The sequence below is a fragment of the Panthera uncia genome, chromosome X, assembly GCF_023721935.1.
Source record: "Panthera uncia isolate 11264 chromosome X, Puncia_PCG_1.0, whole genome shotgun sequence".
In the NCBI taxonomy this organism is placed as follows: domain Eukaryota; kingdom Metazoa; phylum Chordata; class Mammalia; order Carnivora; family Felidae; genus Panthera; species Panthera uncia.
In genome coordinates this window covers 66,500,730-66,521,715 of record NC_064817.1, presented here as the reverse complement: position 1 = coordinate 66,521,715, position 20,986 = coordinate 66,500,730, and the positions used below count along the sequence as shown (strand labels likewise).

Genomic DNA, 20,986 nt, shown 5'->3' with positions numbered 1-20,986 from the left:
GTAAATGTAAAATGTTTTAGCCACGTTGAAAAACAGTTCTTAAATTTTTAACATAGAGTTATCATATGACCCATCAATTTCACTCTTAGGTATGTACCCAAAAGAAATGAAATGTGTGTATACTCAAAAACTTATACATGCTCATTTGTTTTTTTTTTCTTAAATTCCAAATATGAATGAAATATTATGGTGTTTCTTGCTCTCTGACTGACTTATTTCACTTAGCATAATACTTTCCAGATCCATTCACATTCTTCCAAATGGTCACATTGCATTCTTTTTTTTATGGCTGGGTGATATTCCATTGTATATATGTACCACTTTTTCTTTATCCATTCAGCAGTCAGTGGACATTTGGTCTGTTTCCATAATTTGGCTATTATAGATAGTGCTGCTATAAACATTGAGGTGCATGTATCCCTTCAAGTTAGTATTTTTTATTCTATGGGTAAATACCTTGTTGTGCAATTCCTGGATTGTAAGGTAGTTCTATTTTTAATTTTTTGAGGAAACTCCATACAGTTTTCCACAGTGGCTGCACCAATTCACATTCCACAGACAGCGCAAGAGGGTTTCCCTTTCTTCACATCTTCACCAACACTTGTTGTTTCTTGTGTTGTTAATTTTAGCCATTTTGACAGGTGTGAGGTGATACCTCATTGTAGTTTCAATTTGTATTTCTCTGATGATCAGTGATGGTGAGCATCTTTTCATATATCTGTTGGCCATCTGTATGTCTTCTTTGGAAAAATGTCTATTCTTGTCTTCTGTTCATTTCTTAATTGGATTATTCATCTTTTGGGTGTTGAGTTTTATGAGTTCTTTATATATTTTGGATAATAATCCTCTATCAGATATGTCATTTGCTAGTATCTTCTCCCATTCTGTAGGTTGGCTTTTAGTTTTGTTGATCATTTCATTCACTGTGCAAAGCTTTTTGTTTTATTGAAACAAATGAGCATAGGAGAAAAAAAAGAGAGAGAGGTAAACCAAGAAACAGACTCTTAACTATAGAGAATGAATTGATGGTTACGATGGAAGAGGTGATTGGGAGGGATGGAGTAAATAGGTGTTGGTGATTAAGGAGTGCACTTGCAGTGAGCACAGGGTGTTGTACGTAAGTGTTGAAACACTGAATTGTACACCTGAAACTAATAATACGTTGTATGTTAACTAATTGGAATTTAAATAAAAACTTAAAAAAAGTACTTATACATGGATATCCATAGCAGCATTGTTCATAATAGCCAAAAAGTGGGAAAAAAAACAAATGTCCATGAAGTGAATGCATAAAGAAAATGTGATATAGCATAGAATGGAATATTATATAGGCATATAAAGTAATGAAATACTGAAACGTGCTACAAAATAGATGCTTCTTGAAAACATTATGTTAAGTGAAAGAAACCAGTCACCAAAGACCACATATTTTATGATTCCATTTATATGAAATATCCAGAATAGGCACATCTATAGAAATGAAAAGTAGTATCAGTAATTGCCAGGGGATTGAGATAGGGAGGAATGAAAAATGATTGTTAATGAGTATAGGGTTTCTTTTTGGCATGCTGAAAGTATTCGGAATTTGGGTGATTACATTACATTACATTACATTACATTATATTATGAAACATTACATAAGGTAATATGAACTAGACCTCACATGTTATGTAATGAAATTTTGATTGAAAATTATATTGATCAGTCATGGGTACAGTAGTTTACATTCAATTTATAAAATGTGGATATAAGATTTAAATAGTAGTAATAGTAGTATGCTTGTAAGTGTTTAACAATTAGCTAAGGGAAAAAACCTGATTTATAGCATTTCTTGATTTATGTGGTATAAAGAATCCCACTCTGGGCGATTTCATGGATCATTAAATGTGGAATTTAGAAGAGATGCTAACAGTTGACTTTTTCAAGGAAGTATGAGTAGGCTTTAGCTTACACTGGAGATTCATCCCAGAAAATCAAGAGGGAAGTGCTATTAAAGAACAAATGGCAAACTTCAGATTTCTTCTAAAGGAAGAAATAAAGTATTTTCACATACATAGATGAAGAAAAAGGGAATATTGGGAGAAACCATGGAGCACAGATTTCAAAAAATAATTGCTATTTTCACAATGCTTGCTTTTCGGTTTTTTTTTTTTTTTTGGATCCAAATGAAAAATCAAATTAAATCCTGCATTTACTGAGCATGCTATATTATGTATACTAACAAAGAAATAGAAATGCATTAGACACTTTCCCTGTTTTTAAGTAGTTTGGAGTCTAGCAAGAAAGATAACACAAGAATACAAATGATTGAAGAGGAATTGGAGTGGGATAATGGTATGAGAAGCCTAAATGCCAAGAATAAGGAACTTCAGAACATGTGTTTTTGTTCTTATCATTTTTTTTTAAATAGAAGTTATAAATGCACACAGCTTAAGGAGCCGAGTTCTGTAAAACTTGCTATAAAACCAACATTCTTTATTCTTTCCCTACTCCTATTTTCCAATAGCTGGAATCAAGCACTTTTTACCTCCACCTATGAATAATGTGTTTTATTAATTAGAATTAGGTTTGCCTGTAACAGAAACACTCAATAGTAATTCAGACAAGATATTTTAATTTCATGTACAAGTCCAGGGATGTACAACTTAAAATTGGCATGGCAGTTCTGCCCCATAAACTCCTGAGTGACTCTGGTACATTCCACCTTCAATTCTGCCATCTCTATGATGTACTTCTTGCCCACAAGGTCCAAAATTATGACACTTATGGTCCAGGAAGCAAGACAGAGGGGGGTAAAAGAAGAGGCAAGGGGTGTGTACCAGCTATCTTTTAAAGAGGATTCCCAGAAACTGTCACAAGACACATTCACTTCTAACCCACTGGCTGAAGATTAGTTCCATGGTCATACCTAACTGTAAGGGATGCTGAAAATGCAGTTATACTCTGGGAAGCCATATGCCCAACTAAACTTTTTTATTATTCTGGAAGAGGGAGAAGACAGATATTGGGAAATACCTAAGAGTCTCCCTTCTCTCTGTTTATATGACTATTTCTTGATTTTTCAATGCTAGCCATTGTTGATTGATTTTCCACTAAAATACGAGGGTTTATCCTCAATCTTTTTCAAGATCTCTTCAGTGATCCTTTTACTTACATGCATACTTTTTCTTTTTTATTCTCCCAGTTTGGTTATTTCATAATTTCAGTTAGTTAGTTATCCAGTGTTAACATTATTATAACTAAGTAAGTGTTTTACATATTTGACTTATGTAGTATACTATTATACTACATATTAACATATGTAGTATATTATATTTTACTATTTCTGTGTAACATTATTTTGTTTTTTGTTTTGTTTTTGTTTTATGTTCATTGTTAGTTTTTTGGGGTTTTTTTTTTTGCATTTTTGCTTGCTTAATTTTGTAGGTACTTACTACTAATTTATTCTGAAACCCTTCCCAGGTGCATATCTCTCTTCTCAATACATTCATACACATTTGGTAGTGTAACAGTTTTATCATCTTGAAGAAATTTTTCCTGAAATCTGATTTGTTCCAGTCTGAATTGGTAGGTCTTCACCTGGAACACAGATGTTATCCTGAGATTTCCATTTTCAATGTGGTTATCTTTTTCTGTACTTTCAGTAAGTTATCATGAAATTCATTGCCATGGGGGAGACCACATTCTGCAAGAGAGAGGAGACAGTGATAGAATATTCCTAAACATGCTCTCTCAAAATGAAAGATATAAAAATCTTTCCTCTTCGGACAGTGTTTGCTGCATCCCATAGAGTTTGAACCATTGTGCTCTCATTTTCACTTGTCTTCGTGTGTGTGTTTTTTTTTCATTTGTTGATTGATCCATTCATTGTTTAGTAGCATGTTATTTAGCTTCCATGTAGTTGTGTTCCTTCCAGATTTTCTTGTGATTGATTTCCACTTTCTTTTTTTTTATTTTTTTTTTATTTTTTTTTATTTTTTTATTTTTGGGACAGAGAGAGACAGAGCATGAACGGGGGAGGGGCAGAGAGAGAGGGAGACACAGAATCGGAAACAGGCTCCAGGCTCCGAGCCATCGGCCCAGAGCCTGACGCGGGGCTCGAACTCACGGACCGCGAGATCGTGACCTGGCTGAAGTCGGAGGCTTAACCGACTGCGCCACCCAGGCGCCCCTGATTTCCACTTTCAATGGAGGGTGGTTGGAAAAGATGTGTGACATGATTTGCTAAGATTTTTTATGCCCTAATATATGGTCAGTCCTGGAGAATGTGGCATGTGTACTTGAAGAGAATGTGTACTCTGCTGTTTTGAGATAGGATGTTCTGAATTTATCTGTTAGGCCCATCTGGTCCAATATGTCATTCAAAGACAGTGTTTCATTCTTGTTTTTATGTTTGTATAATCTATCCATTGATGTAAGTGGGATGTCAAAATCCCCTCTTATTATTGTATTATTACCAATTTCTTCTTCTATGTCTGTTAATAGCTGTTTTCTTTATTTAGGTGCTTTAATGTTGGTGCATAAATATTTACAATTGCTATATACTTTTGTTGAACTATTCTCTTTATCATATGCAGTGTCTTTCTTTGTCTCTTGTTATAATCTTTGTTTTAAAGTCTATTTTTTTTCTGATATGAGTACTGATACACCACCTTTCTTCTTGTTTAGATTTGTATGGGAAATGTTTTCCATCCTTTCACTTTTTATGTGCATGTGTCTTTAGTTCTGAAGTGAGTCTCCTTTGGCAGCACATAGATGGATATTGCTTTTTATCCACTCTGTCACCCTATATTTTTTTATTGGAGCATTTAGTCCATTTAAACAGATGCAAAAATTCTCAATAAAATACTAGCAAGTAAAATCCAATAATACGTAAAAGAATCATTCACCATAATTAAGTGGGATTTACTCTTGGGTTGCAAGGGTGGTTTAATATCTACAAATAAATCAATGTGATATACCACATTAATAAAAGAAAGGATAATAACCAAATGATCCTCTCAATAGATGCAGATAAAGCATTTGACAAAGGACAATATCCATTCATGACAAAAACCATCAATAGAGTAGGTTTAGAGGGAACATAACTCAACATAACAAAGGTCATATATGAAAAACCTACAGCTATTATAATTCTCAATGTGGAATTCATATAATTTCACTCATATGTGGAATTTAAGGAACAAAACAGATGAACCAACAATGGAAAAATATCAAAAACCACACCTTTAAATTCAGAGAACAAAATGGTGATTGCCAGAGGGGAGGTAACTGAAGGGAGGGGTAAAATATATGGGATCAAGAGTATGTTTATATTTATGAACACTGAGTAATGTATGTCATTGTTGAATCATTATATCGTAGATGTGAAACTAATATAACACTATGCCAATTATTACTTCAATAAAAGAAAGAAAAAAAGAGACATTGATAGCAATAGAATAATAGCAGGGGACTTTAGTAGCCCATTTGCATCAATGGATAGTTTTTCCAGCCAGAAAATCAATAAAGGGCCTTAAACAACATAGTAGAGCAAATGGACTTTAAAAACATATACAGAACATTTCATCCAAAATCAGCATAATTCACATTCTTCTCAAGCTCACGTGGAACATTTTCCAATACAAATCACATATTAGGCCACAGGTCTCAATAAATTTAAGATGATTGAAATTTTATTAAGCATCTTTTCTGACCACAAGAGCATGACACTAGAAATCAATTACAAGAATAAACTGGCATCATAGATTTCTTAGAAACAAATGAAAACAAACAAAAAAAATGACTTACCAAAATCTATGGGATACAGCAAAAGTGGTTCTAAAAGGAAAGTTCATAGTACTACAAGCTATGAAAAAGAGAAACCTCAAATAAACAATTAACTATAGACCTAAAGTAACAAGAAAAAAAAAGTTAGTAGAAGAAAGGAAATAACAAAGATTAGAGTGGAAATAAATTAGATAGTAAAAGTGAAATAGAAAAGATGAATGAAATCAAGGGCTGTTTCTTTAAAAAGATAAACACAGTTCACAAATCTTAGGCAGTTTCACCAAGAAAAAAGAGGGCTCAAATAAAAACAGAAATGAAAGAGAAATTACAACTGATACCACAGAAATACAAGGGTTCATAAGATTATTATAAATGCTCTGGAGCAACACATTAGACAACCCAGAATAAATTGATAAATTACTGGAAACACAATATTCCAAGACTGAATCATGAAGAAATAGGAAATCTAAGTTGACTTATTATTAATGAGGAGAATGAATCAATAATCAAAAAACTCTAAACAAACAAAAGTTGCAACGAATCCCTCAGAGATACAAACAATTATCAGGGAGTACTATGAAAAATTATATGCCAACAAACTGGACAACCTGGAATAAATGGACAAATTCCTAAACACCCACATGCTTCCAAAACTCAATCAGGAGGAAATAGAAAGCTTGAACAGACCCATAACCAGCGAAGGAATTGAATCAGTTATCAAAAATCTCACAACAAATAAGAGTCCAGGACCAGATGGCTTCCCAGGGGAGTTCTACCAGACGTTTAAAGCAAGAGATAATACCTATCCTTCTCAAGCTATTCCAAGAAATAGAAAAGGAAGGAAAACTTCCAGACTCATTCTATGAAGCCAGTATTACTTTGATTCCTAAACCAGACAGAGACCCAGGAAAAAAAGAGAACTACAGGCCAATATCCCTGATGAATATGGATGCAAAAATTCTCAATAAGATACTAGCAAATCGAATTCAACGGCATATAAAAAGAATTATTCACCATGATCAAGTGGGATTCATTCCTGGGATGCAGGGCTGGTTCAACATTCGCAAATCAATCAACGTGATACATCACATTAATAAAAAAAAAAGAGAAGAACCATATGATCCTGTCAATTGATGCAGAAAAGGCCTTTGACAAAATCCAGCACCCTTTCTTAATAAAAACCCTTGAGAAACTCAGGATAGAAGGAACATACTTAAAGATCATAAAAGCCATTTATGAAAAGCCCACAGCTAACATCATCCTCAATGGGGAAAAACTGAGAGATTTTCCCCTGAGATCAGGAACACAGCAGGGATGCCCACTCTCACCACTGTTGTTTAACATAGTGTTGGAAGTGCTAGCATCAGCAATCAGACAACAAAAGGAAACCAAAGGCATCAAAATTGGCAAAGATGAAGTCAAGCTTTCACTTTTTGCAGATGACATGATACTATACATGGAAAATCCGATAGACTCCACCAAAAGTCTGCTAGAACTGATACATGAATTCAGCAAAGTTGCAGGATACAAAATGAATGTACAGAAATCAGTTGCATTCTTATACACTAACAATGAAGCAACAGAAAGACAAATAAAGAAACTGATTCCATTCACAATTGCACCAAGAAGCATAAAATACCTTGGAATAAATCTAACCCAAGATGTAAAAGATATGTATGCTGAAAACTACAGAAAGCTTATGAAGGTAATTGAAGAAGATATAAAGAAATGGAAAGACATTCCCTGCTCATGGATTGGAAGAATAAATATTGTCAAAATGTCAATACTACCCAAAGCTATCTACACATTCAATGCAATCCCAGTCAAAATTGCACCAGCATTCTTCTCAAAGCTAGAACAAGCAATCCTAAAATTCATATGGAACCACAAAAGGCCCCGAATAGCCAAAGTAATTTTGAAGAAGAAGACCAAAGCAGGAGGCATCACAATCCCAGACTTTAGCCTCTACTACAAAGCTGTAATCATCAAGAGAGCATGGTATTGGCACAAAAACAGACACATAGACCAATGGAATAGAATAGAAACCCCAGAACTAGACCCACAAACGTATGGCCAACTCATCTTTGACAAAGCAGGAAAGAATATCCAATGGGAAATAGACAGTCTCTTTAATAAATGGTGCTGGGAGAACTGGACAGCAACATGCAGAAGATTGAAACTAGACCACTTTCTCACACCATTCACAAAAAGAAACTCAAAATGGAAAAAGGACCTGAATGTGAGACAGGAAACCATTAAAACCCTAGAGGAGAAAGCAGGAAAAGACCTCTCTGACCTCAGCCGTAGCAATCTCTTACTCGACACATCCCCAAAGGCAAGGGAATTAAAAGCAAAAATGAACTACTGGGACCTTATGAAGATAAAAAGCTTCTGCACAGCAAAGGAAACAACCAACAAAACTAAAAGGCAACCAACGGAATGGGAAAAGATATTTGCAAATGACATATCGGACAAAGGGCTAGTATCCAAAATCTATAAAGAGCTCCCCAAACTCCACACCCGAAAAACAAATAATCCAGTGAAGAAATGGGCAGAAAACATGAATAGACACTTCTCTAAAGAAGACATCCGGAGGGCCAACAGGCACATGAAAAGATGCTCAACGTCACTCCTCATCAGGGAAAGACAGATCAAAAGCACACTCAGATATCACCTCACACCAGTCAGAGTGACCAAAATGAACAAATCAGGAGACTATAGATGCTGGAGAGGAGGTGGAGAAATGGGAATCCTCTTGCACTCTTGGTCGGAATGCAAATTGGTGCAGCCACTCTGGAAAACAGTGTGGAGGTTCCTCAGAAAATTAAAAATAGACCTACCATATGACCCAGCAATAGTACTGCTAGGAATTTACCCAAGGGATACAGGAGTACTGATTTATAGAGCACTTGTACCCCAATGTTTATAGCAGCACTCTCAACAATAGCTAAATTATGGAAAGAGCCTAAATGTCCATCAACTGATGAATGGATAAAGAAATTGTGTTTTATATACACAATGGAGTACTACGTGGCAATGAGAAAGAATGAAATATGGCCCTTTGTAGCAACGTGGATGGAACTGGAGAGTGTGATGCTAAGTGAAATAAGCCATACAGAGAAAGACAGATACCATATGTTTTCACTCTTATGTGGATCCTGAGAAACTTAACAGAAGTCCATGGGGGAGGGGAAGGAAAAAAAAAAGAGGTTAGAGTGGGAGAGAGCCAAAGCATAAGAGACTGTTAAAAACTGAGAACAAACTGAGGGCTGATGGGGGGTGGGAGGGAGGGGGGGTGGGTGATGGTTATTGAAGAGGACACCTTTTGGGATGAGCACTGGGTGTTGTATGGAAACCAATTTGGCAATAAATTTCATATATTGAAAAAAAAAAGTTTAGGGCATGATGATGTGGCTGGTAAATTCTATCAAATGTTCAAAGATGATTTAATACTTATCCTCAAAATCTTCCAGAAATTGAAGTGAGGAAAAAGCTTCCAAACTCATTTTAGGGTGCCAACAATATCTTGATACACAAACCAGATAAGGACACTACAAAACAAGAAAGTTACAGTCCAGTATTCCTAATGAACATAGATGCAAAGATCCTTTACAAAATATTAGAAAACTGAATTTAACAATACATTAAAAATACCTTACAACATGGTCAAGTGGGATTTATCCCAGGGATACAATGATGGTACAAGATACATAAATCAATCAACATCATACAGCCACATTAATAAAATGAAACATAAAAATCATATAATCATCTCAACAGATGCAAGAATCATTTGACAAAATTCAACATCCATTTATGATTAAAAATATCTCTTATTAGAGTAGGCACAGAGGGGATGTACCGCAACATAATGAAGTCCATACATGACAGACTCACAGCTAATATCATTCTCAATTGTTGAAAGTAGAAAGCTTTTCCTCTAAGATCAGGAGAGAATTAATAATGCTCAATCTCCCCACTTTTTGCAACATAGTATTGGAAGTCCTAGTAACAGCAATTAGGAAAGAAAAAGAAAGAAAAGACATATAGATTGGAAAGGCAGAAGTAACACTCATTATTTGTAGATGACATGATACTATATATAGAAAACTCTAAACACCCCGCCAAAAAAATGTTATTATAAATAAATCCAGCAACGTTCAGATTACAAAGTAAAAAACATTTTTTGTGTTTCTATACACTAATAAAGAACAATCAGAGAAATCAAGAAACAATCACATTTTCAATCACATTGGAAAGAATAAAAAACCTAGAAATAAATTTAACCAAGAAGATGAAATACCTCTACATTTACAGGTATAGGACATTGAGGAAAGAAATTGGAGAAGGCACAATGAAATTCCTATCAAAATTCCAGTGGTATTTTTCACAGAACTAGAAAAAAATGATTCTAAATCTCTTATGTATCCACAAAATATCCTGAATAGCCAAAACAATCTTGAGAAAGAAGAACAAAAGTGGAAGCATCATACACCCTGACATCAAACTATAATGAAAAGATATAATCAAAACACTATAGTATTTATTAGAGTACCTATAAATAAGCCCGCATATATATATATATATATATATATATATACTAAACTAATTTATAACAAAAGATGCAAAAATATACAATGGGAAAAGAGTAGTCTCTTCAATAAATGGTGGTGGGAAAACTGGACAGCTACATGCAAAAGAGTAATGTTGGACCACTATGCTACACTACATAGAAAAATTAATTCATGGTGGATTAAAGACTTCAACATTAGTCCTGAAAACAAAATTTCTGGAAGAAAATGTAAGTGGCAAACTCCTTGCCATTGTTCTTACTGATGTTGTCTTGGATTTGTCTCCAAAGGCAAGGGAAACAAAGCAAAATAAACTGGGGCTACATGAAACTAAAAAGCTTCTGCACAGCAAAAGAAATTATCAAAAAATGAAAAGGCAACCTACTAAATGAAAGAGGATATTGGCAAATTAGATATCCAATAAGAGGTAATATTGAAAATAAAGAACATATGCAAGCCATTAACAAAATAACAAACACCCAGAATGAACCCACAACTATATGGTTAATTAACCTTTGACAAAGCAGGAAAGAATATCCAATGGGAAAGCGACAGTCTCTTCAACACATGATGTTGGAAAAACAAAACAAAACAAAACAAAACTGGACAGCAGCATGCAAAATCAGGAAAACAGACCACTTTCTTACACCATACACAAAAATAAATTCAAAATGGATGAAAGACTTAAATGTGAGACACAAAACCACTAAAATCCTAGAGAAGAACACAGGCAGCAACCTCTTTGACATCAGTTCTAGTAACTTCTTACTGAATAGATCTCCTGAGGCAAAGGAAACAAAAGCATAAGCAGACAATTTGGACCTCTTCAAGACAAAAAGCTTCTGCACAATGAAGGACACAATGAACAAAATTAAAAGGCAACCTGAAGAATGGGAGATTTTTTCAAATGACATATCTGCTAAAGAGTTAGTGTCCAAAATATATAAAGTACTTAAAAAAACTCAACACCCAAAAGTGAATAGTTGAAGTCAAAAATTGGCAGAAAATATGAATAGACATTTTTCCAAAGAAGACATACAGGTGGCCAACAGACACATGAAAAGAAGCTCAATACCACTGATTATCAGGAAAATACAAATCAAAACTACAATGAAATATCATTTCACACCTGTCAGAATGGCTAAAATCTGGGGCACCTAGGTGGCTCAGTTGGTTAAGCATCCAATTCTTGATTTCAGCTCAGGTCATGATCTCATGGTTCATCAGATTAAGCCATGCATCAGGCTCTGCACTGATAATGTGGAGTGATTGAGATTCTGTCTCTTCCTCTTTCTATGTCCCTCCCCTGCTAAGGTTCTCTCTCTCTTTCTCTCTCTCCTCTCTCTCATTCTCTCTCAAAATTAATTAAAAAGAAGATTTTTTTTAAAAAAGAATGGCTAAAATCAACAACACAAGAAACAACAGGTGTTGGCATGGATGTGGAGAAAGTGGAACACTCCTGTACTGTCTGTATAGCCACTCTTGAAAACAATATGGAGGCTCCTCAAAAAGTTAAAATAGAACTACCCCTATAATCCAGCAATTGCATTATTAGTTATTTACCAAAAGAATACAAAAATACTAGTTCAAAGGGATACATGCACCCCAGTGTTTACAGCTGCATTATCTACAATAGCCATATTTTGGAAACAGCTCAAATGTCCATCAGCTGAAGAATGGATAAATAAGTGGTAAATATATGCAATAGAATGTTACTCAGCCATGAAAACTAATGAAATCTCCATTTGCAATGACATGAGTGGAGCTAGAGAGTACTGTTAAGCAAAATAAGTCAGCCAGAGAAAGACAGTACTATATGATTTCACTCATATGTGGAATTTAAGAAACAAAACAAAAGAGCATAGGGAAAAAAAGAGAGAGGCAAACCAAGAAACACACTCTAAACTATAGAGAACACACTGATAGTTATGGGGGGGTTAGTTGGGGGAGGGGTTAAATAGGTGATCGGTATTGAGGAGTGCACTTGTGATGAGTGTTCGGTGTTGTAAGGAAGTGTTAAATCACTAAATTGTACACCTTAATCTAATATTACACTGTATGTTAACTAACTTAAATTTAAATAAAAACTTGAAAAAAATAGCAAACAATCCAATTAAATACTGGGCAGAGGACCTGAACAGACTTTTTTCCAAAGAATACATGTAGATGGCCAGGAGGAACATCCCTACTCATGGTAATGGAAATCAAAACACAATGAGATGCCACTTTTCACCTGTCGGAATGGCTAGTATCAGAAAGACAAGAAAAAAAGTGTTGATGAGGATGTGGAGAAAAGGGAAATCTTGTACACTGTTGATGAGAAAGTAAAATGGTGTATCCATAATGGAAAACAGTATGAAGTTTCCTCAAGAATTTAAAAATTGAGCTACCATAGTATCCAATAATTCCATTGCTGGTTATTTATCTGAGGAAGACAAAAACACTAGTGTGAGAAAACATGCGCACCCCTATGTTTATTGCAGTATTACTTATAATAGCCTAGGTATGGAAAACAACCTAAGTTCCATGGATGGATCAATAAATATAAAAGATGGTGGTGTGTATATTGCATATATACATTCCCATCAATCCTTAGTTTGTTCTCTGTATTTAAGAGTCTCTTATGCTTTGCCTCCCTCTCTGTTTGAAACTATATACATACATACTCTGCTATAAAAAAAATAATACAATCTTGCCATTGGTGACAACATGGGGGGACCTTCAGGGTATTATGCTACATAAAATAAGTCAGACGGAGAAACACAAACACTGCATGATTTTGCTTATATATGGAAACTAAAAAGAAAAACAAACAAAAAATATCTTTACATGTGGAGAACAGATTGTTGGTTGCCAGAAGGGTTGGAGGTTTTGCAGAGCAAAATGGTTGAAGGGAATTAAAAACAAACTTCCAGGTATAAAGTAAGTAAGTCATGGGGAAATAATGTACAGCATGAGGGATACAGTCAATATTATTGTATTAACTTTCTAAGCTGAAAGATGGTATCTAGATTTTTTGTGGTGACCATTTCACAATACATACAAATGCCAAATCAATAAATTTTACACCTTAAACTAACATAATGTTTTATGTCAATTATACATCAATAAATTTTTAAAATGGAGTCAAGAATGGCATGATCAATCTCACACAGTCAGTGACTACAAGCCAAATCTTTTTATTATTATCTAATATTGTTTCTATTTCTATTTTACCAGTGTATGCCCTATCATAAGAATTACCTTGAAAACCTCTTTAAAAATACAGATTACTCCATTCCAGTCTTGCTCTCAGGATTTGCTAGAAAGGATCTGCTAATCTGTATGTTTCCTTTTTCTCAATAATTAGGATCAGGTTAATTTGGAAGAGTTCACTTCACTACACTATACTATGTCATTGTGGTTAAATATTGTAGCTGGTTCTTTCCTTTTATAATACTTAATCAGATTTTGTGATTTATATTTTCTTCTCAAAATTTCTATTGTCTCTACTTTTACTAGATTGTACGTTTGAGTTCCACGAGGACATATATCATGCCTGGTTGTTCACTACTGAGACTCCACAACTAGAACTGTGCTTGGTACATACTTGATGTTCAGTAATATTTGTGGAATGAATGTTTAACAGAATGGTGTACCCTGTACATATAACATTCCCACCATACAAATATATAATAATATACACTTAAATAGAAGTTTTACATATTGTTTTATATTATTTTAATATAATTTATTGTAAAGTTAGGTAACAGTGTATACAGTGTTCTCTTGGTTTCGTAGGTAGATTCCCATGATTCATCGCTTATAAACCACACCCAATGCTCATTCCAACAAGTGCCCTCCTCAATGCCCATCACCCTTTTTCCCCTCTCTCCCATCCTCCCATCAGCCTTCAGTTTGTTCTCTGTATTTAAGAGTCTCTTATTGTTTGCCTCTCTCCCTGTTTGAAACTATTCTTTCCCCTTCACTTCCCACATGGTCTTCTGTTAAGTTTCTCAAGTTCCACATATGAGTGAAAATATATGATATCGTTCTTTCTCTGACTGACTTATTTCACTTACCATAATACCCTCCAGTTCCATGCACGTTGTTGCAAATGACAACATATTATTCTTTCTCACTGACAAATAGTATTCCATTGTATATATAAACCACATCTTTATCCATTCATCAATTGATGGACATTTCAGCTCTTTGCATAATTTGGCTATTGTTGAAAGCACTACTATACACATTTGCGTTCATGTGCCCCTATGAATCAGCACTCCTGACCATTAAACAGCACTCCTGTTTAATCTCCATACTGGCTTTATAAAGTTTACAAGTGACTAATCTACTACCTTTCACTATATGTTTGCTTTAACATGTGAAATTATTTCCTTGCTTAATTTTCTGTGTTCCAGTCATGGCCTTTTTTTTCCACTCAAAAAAGTCCCTTTATCATTTCTTATAAAGTTGGTTTAGTGGTGATGAATTCCTTTAACTTTTTTTTTTTTTCTGAGGGGGAGGATCCGGGAAACTCTCTCCCCTTCAATTCTGAATGATAGCCTTCCTGGGTACTCTTTTTTTTGTTTTTCCTGGGTAGGTTTCTTTGTTTTTTTTTTTTTCCTTTTATCTCTTTGAATATATGCCGATCCCTTATGGCCTGCAATGTTTCTGCTGAAAAATTACCTGATAGCCTTTTGGGGTTTCCCTTGTTTTAACTGTTTCTTGTTGTTGTTGTTGTTGTTGTTGTTGTTTTGCTTTGTTTGTTTTTTGGTGATTTTAAATTCTTTCTTCATCATTATATTTTTCCAGTTTAATTATTATGTGTCTTGCTGTGGGCCTCCTTGGGTTCATCTTGTTAGGGGCTCTTCTTACTTCTTGGACCTGTATCTCTGTTTCCTTCCCCAGGTTAGGGAAGTGTACTGCTATTATTTTTTTCAAATAATTTTTTCTTTCCCTTTCTCTCTCTTTTCTCCTTCTGAGAATTCTATAATATGAATGTTATTATGCTTGATGGTGTTGCATAGTTTTCTTAACCTATTCTCCTTTTATTATTCTTTTTTTCCTTTTTGCTATTCAATTTAGTCGCTTTCCATTACCCTGTCTTCCAGATCACTTATCCATTTTTCTGCATTCTTTAATCTGCTATTGATTTCCTCTACTGTATTTTTCATGTCAGTCATTGAAGTCTTCAACTATGATTCACTCTTGTTTATATTCTCTAACTCTTTGTGGACATTCTCACTGGGTTTATCCACTCTTTTTTCTCAAGTCTTTTCAGTATCTTTATGACCATTACTTTGAACTCTTTATCAGGCATATTTCTTATCTTTGCTTCATTTAGCTCTTTACTGTGATTGTCTTGTTCTTTCATTTGGGAAATATTCCTCTGACTCCTCATTTCATCCAACTCTGTGTGTATGTTTCTATGTATTAGGTAGAACAGCTATATCTTCTGATCTTTCAAGTAGTGGCCTTGTGTAGAAGAGGTCCTGTGGTGCCCTATAGTTCAATTCTCCCATGTCACCAGAACCAGGTGCCCCAGGGGTATCCCCTGTGTGGGTTGCATGCACCTTCCTGTTGTGGCCAAGCATAGTTGCCTTCATCCCAGATAGCTTCTATGGCCCACTCTGCCCTCTGTGAGCACACATTTGAGAGTTCTGGCTGATGCCAGATAAGACTGGTGGTGGGTGAGGCCATTATTCATTCTATCAGTGTGCTATTAACCTCTCTGCCAAGACCACATACACTGAACCTCAGGGCTCAGTCACTTCCTTGTCCATGCAGCTAAGGGGTCTGGCTACAGGAATTGTGGGTGCCTGGTGTGTTGGTTTGTTACCCCCTCCACATGAGTGGAGTCACTTTGTAGTGGCGCTGGTGTGGGCCAAACCTGCAGACCAGGTGTAGTTGGGAACAGCTTTGGAAGCCATGGCAGGCAGGTCGGTGTGGTTTGTCAACAGAGAAATTCCAGGGTGAAGCACTTGGTGCTGGCAAAGAAGAAGGAGAGTTTTAGAACTGAGTCCCAAAAGCATTCTTTTATTTGTGTTGAGGTTGAAGAACAGTGGTACCCATATGTGCTTTTGTTCCTAGAGAATTCTTCTGTAGTTTTCTTTTCCTGTAGCACATGTTCTCAGATTATTCAATACATCTCTTTCATGGATACCCCAGGGACTTTTCAAGCTGCACCTCCTATTTCTTGGTGAAGTTATTTATTATTATGGCTCTTTAAAAGAAGGTATTGAGTTTATACTGCCATCTGGCTTTCCTGGTCTTGAGCAACCTTGAGTTTTTTACTCTCTTGGTGTAAACCCAGCTGGTTTTCAAAGCCAGAATTTATGGAGATTCTTCTTTCCACTGTAGATCCCCAGTACTAAGGCTGCCTGTTGTGTGGTTTGTTCATCTTACTTCTCCTTGTTTGTGAATTCCTTTCTGTTTGTGGTTAGTTACTCTGGGGGTTTGGTTCCCAACTACATCTTTACCACTCCTACCATTTTTGATGTAACAATCTTTTTATGACTAGCTATGGAATATCTGTTCTTCAAATCTTTAGGTCATTTTCAGAGTTATTTGCAAAGATGCAGGTATTATCCCAGTGTGTCTGTGGCATGAGGTGAGTTCAGGGTCCTCCTATTTGGTCCTCTATCAAAAGGATATTGATTTTAATTAATTGTTCTGGAACTACTGAATATTCACATGAAAGAAAAAATTAATCTAAACATGGATCTTTCATTATTCACAAAACTTATCTCAAAATGGATGATATGCCTAAAAGTAAATGCAAAACTATGAAACTCCTAAAGATAACATAAAAGAAAATCTGGGTGACTTTGTGTTTGTTGATAACTTTTTAAATACACTAAAGTCAAGTTTGATTACAAAATTGATAAATTGGACTTCATTAAAATTGAAAATTTATAGTCTTCAAAAGACATTCTTACAAGAATGAAAATACAAGCCACAAATTGGAAGAATTTTTTTCAAAACATTTTTATGATAAATGTACAAAGGACACTTAAAACCCAACACTAATAAAATAAACAACCTAATTCAAAATAGGCAAACATCTCAATCAATAAAACTAAAAGGCAACTGACAGAATGGGAAAAGATACTTGCAAATGACATATTGGATAAAAAGTTAGTATCCAAAATCTGTAAAGAACTTACCAAACTCAACACCTGAAAAACAAATAATCCAGGGAAGAAATAGACAGAAGACATGAATAGACACTTTTCCAAAGAAGACATCCAGATGGCCAACAGACACTTGAAAAGATGCTCAACATCACTCATCATCAGGGAAATACAAATCAAAACCACACTGAGATATCACCTCACATCAGTCATAGTGGCCAAAATGAACAAATCAGGAGACTATAGATGCTGGAGAGGATGTAGAGAAACAGGAACCCTCTTGCACTGTTGGTGGGAATGCAAACTGGTGCAGCCACTCTGGAAAACAGTGTGGTGGTTCCTCAAAAAATTAAAAATAGAACTACTCTACAACCCAGCCACAGCACTACTGGGAATTTATCCAAAGGATACAGGAGTGCTGATTCATAGGGTGACATGTACCCCGATGCTTATAGCAGCGCTTTCAACAATAGCCAAATTATGGAAAGAGCCTAAATGTCCATCAGCTAACGAATGGATAAAGATGTGGCTTATATATACAATGGAATACTGCGTGGCAATGAGAAAGAATGAAATCATTCCATTTGCAGCAATGTGGATGGAACTGGAGGGTATTTTGCTAAGTGAAATAAGTCAGTCAGAGAAAGCAGATATCATATATTTTTCACTCATATGTGGAACTTGAGAAACTTAACAGAAGACCATGGGCTAATGGAAGGGGAAAAAATGGTTACAGAGAGGGAGGGAGGCAAACAATAAGAGACTCTTAAATACAGAGAACAAACTGAGGGTTGATGGGGAGGTGGGGGAGAGGGGAAAATGGGTGATAAGCATTGAGGAAGGCACTTGTTGGGATGAGCACCAGGTGTTGTATGTAAGTGAGGAACCACAGTAATCTACCCCCAAAACCTAGAGCACACTGTACACACTGTATGTTAGCCAATTTTACAATAAATTATATTTTTTAAAAATAGGCAAACATTGAACAGACACTCACCAAAGAATTTAATCAGATGACAAATAAGCATATGAAAATATATACAATATTATATATCATTAGGGAATTGCAAATTAAAAAAAGATAAAATACCACATACATTTATTAGAATAATCAAAATCCAAACCCCCAACAGCACCAAATGCTGGAGAAGATGTAAAGCAACAGAAACTCTTACTCATTTCTGATAGAAATGCAAAATGATACATTTGCATGGTCTTTGGAACATATTTTGGCAGTTTCTAAGAAAAGTAAACATAGTCTTAACATATGATACATTAGTTTTGCTGCCTGGTGTTTACCCTGATGAGTTGAAAACTTATGTTCACATGAAAACCTGCACATAAATATTTATAACAACTTTATTTAATTACAAAAGAAATTAGAAGCAGCCATGATGTCCTTCAATAGATGAATAGATAAACTGAAATACATTCAGACAATGGAATATTATTCAGCAGTAAAAATAAATAAGATATCAAGCCATGACAAAAATGGAAAAATTTTAAATGAATATTTCTATGTGAAAGAAGCCAATGTTAAAAGGCTACATAAATGCTGTGTCATTCCAAGTGTATAATATTCTGGAAAAGGCAAAACGCTAGAGAGACAGTAAAAAGATCAGGGTTTTCCAGCGACTTGTGGGGAGAGAGAGAATTAGGATAAATAAGTGGAACACAGAAATTTTTAGGGCAGTAAAACTATGCTGCATGATAGTTTAATGTTATAAACTGTCATTACATATTTGCCAAAACCCATAGAATGTACAACACAAAGAATGAACCCTAATAGAAATTCTGGACTTCACTTGATAGTTTATCAATATTTGCTCATCAATTGTAACAAATCCACTTTATGAATTTTAGAATGATGTTAAATCAGAGGAAATTGGGTGGGTGAAGGGTACATGGCAAATCTTTTTTGCCTTTTTTTTCCTAGAAATCTAAAACTGATCAAATACTAATGCCTGTTATTTTATTTTTTTTAATTAATACATACAGAAAACAGATTGATGGTTGCCCGATCAGTGGCGGTGGCAGGTGGAGTGTGGAGTTGGGGGATGAAAGAAATGTACCAGGATGGTCAAAATATACAAATAAGGGGCGCCTGTGTGCCTCAGCCAGTTGAGCATCTGACTTCAGCTCAGGCCATGATCTCATGGTTCGTGGGTTCAAGTCCCGCACCTGGCTCTGTGCTGACAGCTCAGAGCCTGGAGCTGGATTCTGATTCTGTATGTGTCTCTCTCCCTACCCCTCACCCGCTTGCTCTCTCTCTCTCTCTCTCTCAAAAATAAACACTTTTTAAAAAGATAAAAATAAATAAATATTAATTTGAAAATCAATAAAAATATAAGTCCATTGAAAAAAAGAAGTGAAATTGACAAACATCTAGCCAGAGTGGCAAAGAAAAAAGACACAAATTAGTAATATTAGGAATGAAATGGGATAATTCTACATACTTTTAAGATAGAAAAAGGATAAACAGAATTTTTAAAACAACTCTACATGGACAAATTTGACAATCTGGATGAAATGGATTCCTCAAAGGGTGTAAAGTATCACAACTCACCCAATATGAAATAGACTACTTGAATAGCCCTATAACTATTAAGAAAATAAAATTTGTCATTAAAAACTGCCCTCCAAAAGAAATCTACAAGTGCCCAAAATTTACAGTTAACATCACACTTAATGGTGAAAAATATAATGCTTTCCTCCTGAGATCAGGAACAAAACAAAATATACACTTTGACCACCTTTATTCAATTTGTACTGGAATTTCTAGCTAATGCAAAAAAAATAAGAAAAGGAAATAAAAGTAACATACAATTATCAGTATTGACAATCCGAAAGAATCTACAGAAACAGTCTTACAACAAGTAAGTGAGTTTAACAATGTTTCTGGATACAAGATCAACATACAAAAATCAATTCTGTGCATATATAGGAAAAAGTGAACATATTGAAACTGAAATTAAGCATATAATACCATTCTCAATCCATCAAAATATCAAATATTTAAATATAAATCTAACATAACATGTATAGGACTTTTATGCTGAAAACTACAAAACATTGATGAAAGAAATCAAAGACATTCTAAATAAATGGAAAAGCATCTGTGTTAATGGACTGAAAGACTCAACAGAGTAAAAATGTAAATTCCTCCAAAATGATATGAAGTTTTAACATAATTCTTACAAAAGTTTCAGCAATATTTTTGATGTAACATAATTATTATAAAAGTTTCAGCAATATTTTTGATGTAGACAAGAAAATTCTAAAATTCATATGGAAAGGAAATATGTTAATTTAGTTAAAATAATTCTAGAAAAAATACTGAAGTGGAAGAAATCCACCTACCTAAAATCAGGACTTATTGTATAGCTATAGTAATCAAGACTCTGGGGCACCTGAGTGGCTCAGTTGGGTAAGTGTCCGACTTCAGCTCAGGTCATGATCCCACTGTTCGTGGGTTCAAGCCTATGCTGACAGCTCAGAACATGGAGCCTGCTTCAGATTCTCTCTGCC

General features: G+C 35.0%; 1 protein-coding gene across 2 annotated transcripts in view; it reads left to right on the top strand.

Annotated features, from left to right (window-relative positions):
- Window positions 1-20,986, top strand: part of HDX (highly divergent homeobox) — a 167,383-nt gene that overhangs the window by 104,933 nt on the left and 41,464 nt on the right. The window lies entirely within an intron of this gene.